Source organism: Panthera pardus, unplaced genomic scaffold (genome assembly GCF_024362965.1).
Source record: "Panthera pardus isolate Hobbes unplaced genomic scaffold, ASM2436296v1 HiC_scaffold_27, whole genome shotgun sequence".
Lineage (NCBI taxonomy): Eukaryota > Metazoa > Chordata > Mammalia > Carnivora > Felidae > Panthera > Panthera pardus.
The window spans coordinates 90,202,455-90,211,014 of NW_026526843.1; positions in this window are offsets into that span (position 1 = coordinate 90,202,455).

The window sequence follows — 8,560 nt, forward strand, 5'->3', positions numbered from 1 at the left end:
AGTTCTTGGGTCAGACTTGACTCTGGAGCCCGGTCGAAGAGGGAGAGCAGCATGCATTTTGCTTACGCGGCTCAGGGCGGGGGCCACGTGGTTCTCACGCTGGCGCTAGGGGCTTTTCACGAGGAACTCCCATGCCTGGCTTGGGCTTGTGCCGTGGAATTAGGGCCTCCCGTATCGAGTGGGTCTCTTCAGTCCCCCAAATAGTCCTGCAAGGCTCTTCGTACCGTACGTCGGATCCCTTTCTGTTTAAACGGCCCGGAATGGATGGGCACCTGGGTGGCTGAGCATCCGACCTTGGCTCAGGTCATGATCTCGGGGGTTCATGAGTTCAAGCACCACATCAGGCTCACTGCTGACGGCAAAGAGCTCCCTTCTGATCCTCTGTCCCCCTCTCTCTGCCCCTCCCCCACTTGCGCTCTCTCAAAAATACATAAACATTACAAAAAACCAAACCTACCTGGAGTGGGGTTTATTTATTTATTTTTTTATCCTGAGAGAGAGAGAGAGAGAGCACGCACAAGCTGGGGGAGGGGCAGAGAGAGAGGGAGAGAGAATCGCAAGCAGGCTCAGCACTGTCAGCACAGAGCCCACACGGGTCTCGGACTCACGAACCGTGAGATCGTGACCTGAGCCGAAACCAACTTAACCAACTGAGCCACCCAGGCGCCCCTACCGAGCTTTCTTCTTGAGTTAAAAACCAACATATGTCAAATTCAGTAAAGGGAGAGGCCACCGTTGCCTAGAGCAAGGAGAAGAAATTGTGATCTGGAAGCCAAGATGGCCCCCTTTCTGGGTCTGGTTTCCTCATTTATAAAATGAGGGGGGACATTCGTTCATGTTTCATAGTGTGCGTCTCTCTGCACAAGGCTTCCATGAGGTGTTTCTCTGGACACCAGGGTTCTGCGAGCAAACGAGTTTGGGGAGTGTTGGGCTCGGCGAAATTGAACAGGTTTCTCTACTACAGAACTTGCCAGGGCCTTTAATGTACCAATGTGCACCGGTGACTTTCCTCTGGAGAGTTCTAGCATGCAACGTTGTATCAGTTATCTTTTGCTTCAACAATGCTACAAACCCTCCAGGCCCTACAACATTACATATTTATCGCTCGTGTGTCTAGAATCCCCTGGGGGTTAGCTCGTGGTGGCCGACTGGAGGTCCATCTAAGCCAGTCCTCCTCGGGGTGACCGTGGCGGGTTGGCCGTGCCCCACCTGTGTCTCATCCTCGGGCCTGTGATGGGAGGGCGCTGCAAAGCTTCCTGGCAGAGGGCATGGAATCCGGGAGGGGCAAAGGATTGGGGTCACCGGGGTACTTTACCACACAGTGTTTCCCAAAGTCACCTGACCGAGGAACTCCTTTGCACGTCTGACCGGTTCTCACAACACACGCTTTGGGAGACACTTGACCGGCAACGCTTAAAATCAGTTCTGACACCCGGGTCCTACACTCCGGGTGGCTTCCGGAAAGAGCTGGGAGCAAATCTGGGTCCTGCTGGTTGGATGGGATCTGACCAGAGGCCCGGCTGGAGGCGGGGGCCCTGTGTACCACACTCCATCCGGGGGAGTCTCCTTCGGGAGGGTTCCCTGCCAGCTGTTCCCATGATGCCCCTCTTCTTCACCTCTCCCCACCAGACTTTTGCTCCACCACTGCTGGCGAGGAGCGGAACCCTCCCGGAAGCATCACTTCCTGAGAGGCGTAGTTCTAGGAACTGTATGGCAGGCCGGGGAATTCATTTCTCCTGTGTTGTGTTACCCCAAGAAGGCATTTCCCGGATGGAGGCTTGAGTTTGGGACAGCTTTCCTTGTGACGGGCATGGTGCCTTCAGCAATTCCTTGTGGCTCCAGGCTGGGGGCCAGGTGCCTGCCATCAAAGACTCAGCCTGGGCTTTCGGGGTTGGGGTTACCCTCGTTTCCAACGTATCTGGATGCCCGCCCTGCCCACCTACCTCTCCCCTGGTTGGGGGACAGTCTGCCTGCCCCCCGCTCCCCGTCCACCGACAGAGGTGAGCGTCCCAACCCCCCTGACTTTACCCTGACCTCACGTAGAAATGACCCCTGGAAGCCCTGCAGGGCCACAGCACCGTGACAGCGTCATGACGCCATGACGGAGGTGGCCCTGAGCACTCACTCAGCGCCTCTTTACTTTGCAGACTTGCGTCCATCCAGCAGCCCCGCCTGCCTTCCACTAGGCGCGGTGGAAATACTTCCTGTTTATGACTCCCTGTCTTGTGTCCCCAGAACTCAGAGAGAGGCGGGGTTTCTGACCAGACACCAGGGACGGCTTCAGTTTTATCAAAGCCCACCCGACCTCCTTGTGAATGGCCTGTGGCTTTGGGGGTGGGGGGTGGTGGGGGTGGTGGTGGTGGGTGGGCCCCGGGCAGGGGTGGAGGACCACTCGACAGCTCCGGTTGGTCCCTTTGGGGGACATAAATTTGGCCTCATTAAGGAAACCTGCAGGGGGGTGGGGGGGGGGGGACACAGGGGTGAAGGCGATCGTGTTACAAAAGCACACCAGGCCTCTGGGACTTCACCAGAGTCCTGGGGCAGGTGGGGATGGGGGTGGGGCCGAGGCCAGAAAGCCACCTCCAACTAGGCATTCCCCCCCCCCCCCTCCCCGGCCCCAGAGCCGGACCACTCCAGAGGGCGCCCTTCACTTTCAGCAGTGTAGGGGGACAGGGCCCACCAGGAACAGCCGCTTCCTGGGTGCAGAGCACCTGGAAATGTGGTGGTGATGTGATTTGATCAGGAACAGAAGCTAGGGGCGCCCAGGGCGGGGCTCAGGTCACGATCTCACAGTTCATGAGTTCGAGCCCTGCATATCTCCAGCGGAGCCAGCTTCAGATTCTCTGTCCCACTCTCTCTGCCCCTCCCCCGCCTGCTCTCTGTCTTTCTCAAAATACATAAATAAACTTAAAAAAAAAAAAAAGTGAAAACCAAGAAATAAGTGCAGCGAAATGTAGGCATAGAAAAAAAAATACTGAAAGGGAACGCGGGGCTCTGTTACCGGTGGAAAATTGTCGGCTTGTAATTAGAGGGGATTTACATTTCTTTCTTACTTTTTTTTTTTTTTTTGTAATTTCCAAATTTTCTACAGTGGTTATATTGTTGTCAAATCAGATTAAAAAAAAAAGCGAGGGAGAAAATAGAATGGTACCTTCATGTTTTTGGAGAAATGTTCTAGAATGCTTTGTACTGTATATTCAATAGAATCTCGGTTCAGTAAAAAAAAATAAAAGAAAGAAAGAAAGAAAAAAAGAAAAAATGTAAAAGTTGGATAGGAAAAACATAAAATTGTTACCAATGCTTATGTCTGGAAAAACGGTGGATTTAATTTTCTTTATTTGTTTTTGTATTTTCTAAAGGAATGTATTACTTTACAGAATTAGGAGACAGTAACAGAAACTGAATGTATTTTTATTTCTACCTTTATTCCCTCACTAAATATGTGTGCCCGGGCTCCTGGAACTAACAACCTAAGCGAGACCAATCACCAGGTGACCTCCGAGGGTATAAACTTGCCATGTGCCATTCGGCCATGGTGTTGGGGTGCCTGAGGGTCTTTGACTTGGTTGGTTGGAGGGGTCGGAGAGGTCTGTCCTGCAGAAACCACGTTTGAATTGAAATTGGAAGGTACTATCCAAGAGGTTAAGCAGATGACTGCTAAGGGAAGGGCTCTCCAAGGCTGGAGGGGTGGTGCAAAGGCCCTGAGGCAGGATGGAGAGGCCTGGAGAAAGACACAGGAAGGGGTGCAGCCTACCCTGAGGGGAGCCTCAGGATCCTCTTTAGTTGAGGGCTTTTATCAGTGGGATACCACCAAAAAGTTTTAAAGCAAGGAGGTGAGGTGATGCATTGCACATTTAAAAACAAATCCAGGAGAACATTCTAGAAAAGGAAGACGGAAAGCACAGAGGCCTGTTAGGAGGCTGGTGAAGCCTGGACCAGGGTGGGGAGAGGAGGTGGAGGGAAGCATGGGAGTCTGGAGACCCGGATGCGTTTCAAGGTGCAAAGAGGCTTCCGGGCGGTGGTGGGTAGGGGCCCTGGGGTTTCCCCGCAGCCCCCCTGGTTACCTGGTTGTCTCTTGCTGGCTCAATGGCCAAGCCCAAGTTGGGTCAGGCTGACGTGAGCAGGAGGAGAAGCCCCTGTGGCATGGAAGCCTGTGGGAGTTGCAGGTCCCGAGAACGACGAAATCCAGGGCGGGGGGAAGGAAGGAAAATCCTAGCTTCCAAAGCCCAAAGTGACAGGGGTGGCCTTAAACCTGCCCCTGCCGCTCCACTGATCCGGAAAGGTTAAAGGCATGGGGGTGCGGGGTGGGGGTGGGGTGAGGATGGAACGCTTTTGAGAAGGGGATGTCGGTTAATCGAGCGCAGCCTCGTTATTTGGTCTCTGGCCTCTTTGGACACATGAAGTGCAGTCTCACGCTTCTCCCCAGAGGGCTCTTGGAGGACATTTGCTCCCACCAGCGTGACCCCTCGCTGCGGCCTCCTGACGTGACGTGGCTTCTCTCTGAGAGTGAGTCCGCCTCTCTCGGCCGTAGCCCTGTGAAACTCCTCCCTCCCCCAGGCCCTGGGATCCGGGCATCTGACTTCTGCTCACCGCCTAGCCTGTCCTGTGCGGCGAGGGGCCCGCATCCGCACCAGGCACTCGGCATGAACGAAGGCTGAATAACTAGGCCATCTCGTACTTGGACATACGACCGTGTTCCAGGTGTCGGCTGTGCTGCTGTGCAGCGTAAAACACGGTATTCGTATTTTTTTTTAAATGTTTTTTATTTATGTTTGACGGAGAGAGCGGGAGCGAGGAAGGGGCAAGGACAGAGGCCGGGGGACAGAGGATCCGAAGGGGGCTCCGCGCTGACAGCACAGAGCCCGATGTGGGGCTCGAACTCCCGAACCGTGAGATCATGACCCGAGCCGAAGTCGGACCCTCAACCGACTGAGCCAGCCAGGCGCCCCTTATTTTCTATTGTTTTTAACAGATACTAAACGCGCAGCGAGGAGAACTTTGGGGACCTTATAAAGAATGCACCTTGTGTATAAGAAGGCTGAGAGGCGCTGCTCAGAGAGCCGACCCCTTTCGTTTGGGGACCGTCCACGCCTGCCACAGCCCAGCACCTTGGAACATCCCCAGCACGTGGCCGGCAGTGACGGGTTTCAGATGCTGTCCCAGGGCGCTGGGATGGGTTTTACCACTCCCCTCGCGGGATCCGCAGTCTCGCTGGTGCAGGACGGGAGGGGATGGAATCAGGTTCCAGGGTGCTCACGCTTGTCTCTCGGACTCTCCAGTCTCACGGGTGCTGGGGAAAGGCTGGTGTCGGCTTTAGAGCAATCACAGCGGCTCAAGCGGGTGGGGGTACACGTGGGATCCCACGCTTTGTGTGGAACGTTTCCTCCACAAAACGTACTTCGGCAGGCGTTAGATACCTGTTTTTGTTGTTGTTTTTTTTTAACTGGTCCTGCACTCGAACTTCTGGCCTAGCTGACATGGTGGACACAGTGGGCTGGCTTTACACGCTTCCTTCCTTCCTCGCCTTCTGGAAAGCACGCTTCTGTGACCTCCCGGGCTCCCTTGCAGCTGGCGGTGCCCACGTGGCTCAGATCCAGCCAGTTGGACGTATGAGGAAGTTTTTGGCAAAGGGATAGCTCAGCTGGCCTGTCCCTTTGAGACCTTTGTCCCCCCTCCTCCGCCCCTCGCCCCATCTTCCCGCACGGAATGCGGGCTCATGCCTAGAGGTACAGCAGCTGTATCGTGATCATGAGGACAAAAGCCACATGCTAAGGATGTGAGAGGAGAAGGCAGAAGAAACCGGTCTTCAGGGATGTTGTTGGACTGACATACTAGTCCCGGGATAGTCACCCCTCTTCCTTCCTTTTTGTACGAGGCAAACAAATCCCTTACTCGTTTAAGCCGTGGTTCATTGGGTTTTCCATAACGTAACCAATTCAAATCCCAATGACGCACACGATTTTACCCTCCGAACAACTCAATGGCATAGAACTGACCTCTTTGTTTTACAGATGAGGGCACTGAGGCTCTGTGAGTTCCAAGTGCTCAAGGTTAGACAGCTAGTTAGTTGCAGATTCAGAGTTCGAATGCAGGAGTGTCTGACTCCAAACCCTTTCTATGCTCTTTCTCTGCTGCCTCCTTCCATGTAGTGCAGAAGCCGTCACATCAGTCTGGCGGTGGACACCCACCCGGGGTATGGCAGATGTCTGGCGTGGGGTTCATGAGTAGCAGTGAGAGTTTTCCCTGTTATTTTTTTTCCCAATATTTATTTATTTTTGACAGAGATAGAGCATGAGCAGGGGAGTGGCAGAGAGAGAGGGAGACACAGAATCTGAAACAGGCTCCAGGCTCTCAGCTGTTGGCACAGAGCCCGACGCGGGGCTCGAACTCACAGACCGCGAGATCGTGACCTGAGCTGAAGTCAGCCGCTTAACAGACTGAGCCACCCAGGCGCCCCGAGTTTTCCCTGTTATTGATTGGTGTTCTGCCACGATCACAAACAGGGTCTCGGGGATGGGTCGAATTACATCCCCTCAAGATTCATATGTTGAAGTCCTAAACCCCATTTACCCACATTAAAAAAAAAACACGTTTATTTTTGAGAGAGAAAGAGAGAGTGGGAGGGGCAGAGAGAGAGAGAGAGAGAGAGAGGGAAACAGGGGATCCGAAGCAGGTTCTGCGCTGACAGCAGAGGGCCCGATGCAGCGTTCGAACTCATGAACCGTGAGATCGCGACCTGAACTGAAGTCGGATGCTCAACCGACTGAGCCACCCAGGCGCCCCAATTTACCCACATTTAAATAAGAGTGTGGCCTTATTTGGAAATAGGGTCGTTAGAGAGGTTATCAAGTTAAAGTGAGGTCATGAGGGCGTGCTAATCCAATATGGTGGTGTCCTTATGAAAAGGGGAGATTTGGATAGACACACACACACACACACACACACAGAAAAGATGACGGGAACACACAGGGAGATGATGGCCCTCTACAGGCCAAGAGGCCGAGATCAGATTCCCTGTCACGGCGCTTAGAAGGAACCAACCCTGCTGACATCATGATCTTGAACTTCCAGCTTCCAGAACTGCAAGAAAAGAAATTTCTGTTGTTTCAGCCACCCACTGTGTGGTACTTTGTCACACAGCCCTAGCGAACTAATCTGCCCTCCTAGGTGAATTGTTCCTGTTCTTCTTGACCCTTCTTCTTGCCCGATGTATCAGTCAGCTATTATTGTAATTCTGCTGAGTAAGAAACACTCCCTCCCAAATCTATAGCATTCGGGTTGGATTCAGATCTGCTGCATGTGTCTCTTATCCTCGCTGGGCCACTGGGCTGCCTGGAGCACTTTTTTCTCATGGTGATGACACAAGCATAAGAGGCCGCGCTCGGCCACACCAGAGCATTTTAAGCCTTTTCTCACATTAGAGTCTGCTCGAGTCTCATTGGCCAAACAAGATCACGTGGTCCCACACGCTATCAACTGGGGAGAGGGAAGGGGGTGAATATTTACTAAACTCTAATTCAAATTTTCACCCTTCCTAGAGGTGTTCGGGCCTTGGAGGGAATCCACATGCTTTTCCTTTTTGCTTCGACAGAAGGCTTCTCACATTTCCTCATCCTATATGTGCTTTAGTGACATTCCTTCTACCTCCTCAAGGCCATTTCCTTCCTAGCCTTCTGTACCAATTACAATGGTTTCAACTGCATGTGACAGAAAATCCAGTTTAGGGGCGCCTGGGTGGCTCAGTCGGTTGGGCGTCCGACTTTGGCTCAGGTCATGATTTCGCGGTTCGTGGGTTCGAGCCCCGTGCCAGGCTCTGCGCTGACAGCTCAGAGCCTGGAGCCTGCTTCGGATTCTGTGTCTCCCTCTCTCTCTCTGCCCCTCCCCTGCTTGTGCTCCATCTCTCTCTCAAAGGTAAATAAACATTAAAAAATTCTTTTTAAAAGAAAAAAAAAAGAAAATCCAGTTTAGCCTATCTCGAACAATAAAAGAACACAATGGCTTATGTAAGTGATAAATCTGGCTGTTGGATGACCTTCAGGTAAGGTGTGATCAGGTCTCCAACTCCATTTATCTGCCAATCCTTTGGCTCGTTTCCTCTGTGTGTCACCTTGCTCCTCAAGAAAACTTCCCTCGGGGTCAATATATGATTACACCACTGCTGTAAAACAAACAAACACAATAACTTGAAAACTACACAAGTGCTTAGCAGCAGTAGAACAGATCGATAAATCGTGGCACAGTCACACAATAGAACAGTAGACAGCCGCGAAAATGAGCAAACTGCCCCATGCAATAGCATGGAAACCTTCAGAAACATAACGTTGACCCGAAGAAGCCAGAGACAAAAGAACACATATTGTAGAGTTCATCGACACCCAGTTCACATCCAGGCAGCACGAATTTCTGCCGTCGGAAGCCAGGACCGTGGTTAGCCTTGGGGACGCAGGGTAGTCACTGGAAGGGGTCACGGCGGGGGTGGGGGGGTCTTTGGGCTTTCTGTCGTGCTCATTGGCTTCTTGATTTGGTCTCTGGTGACACGAATGTAAGTTCATTTTGTGAA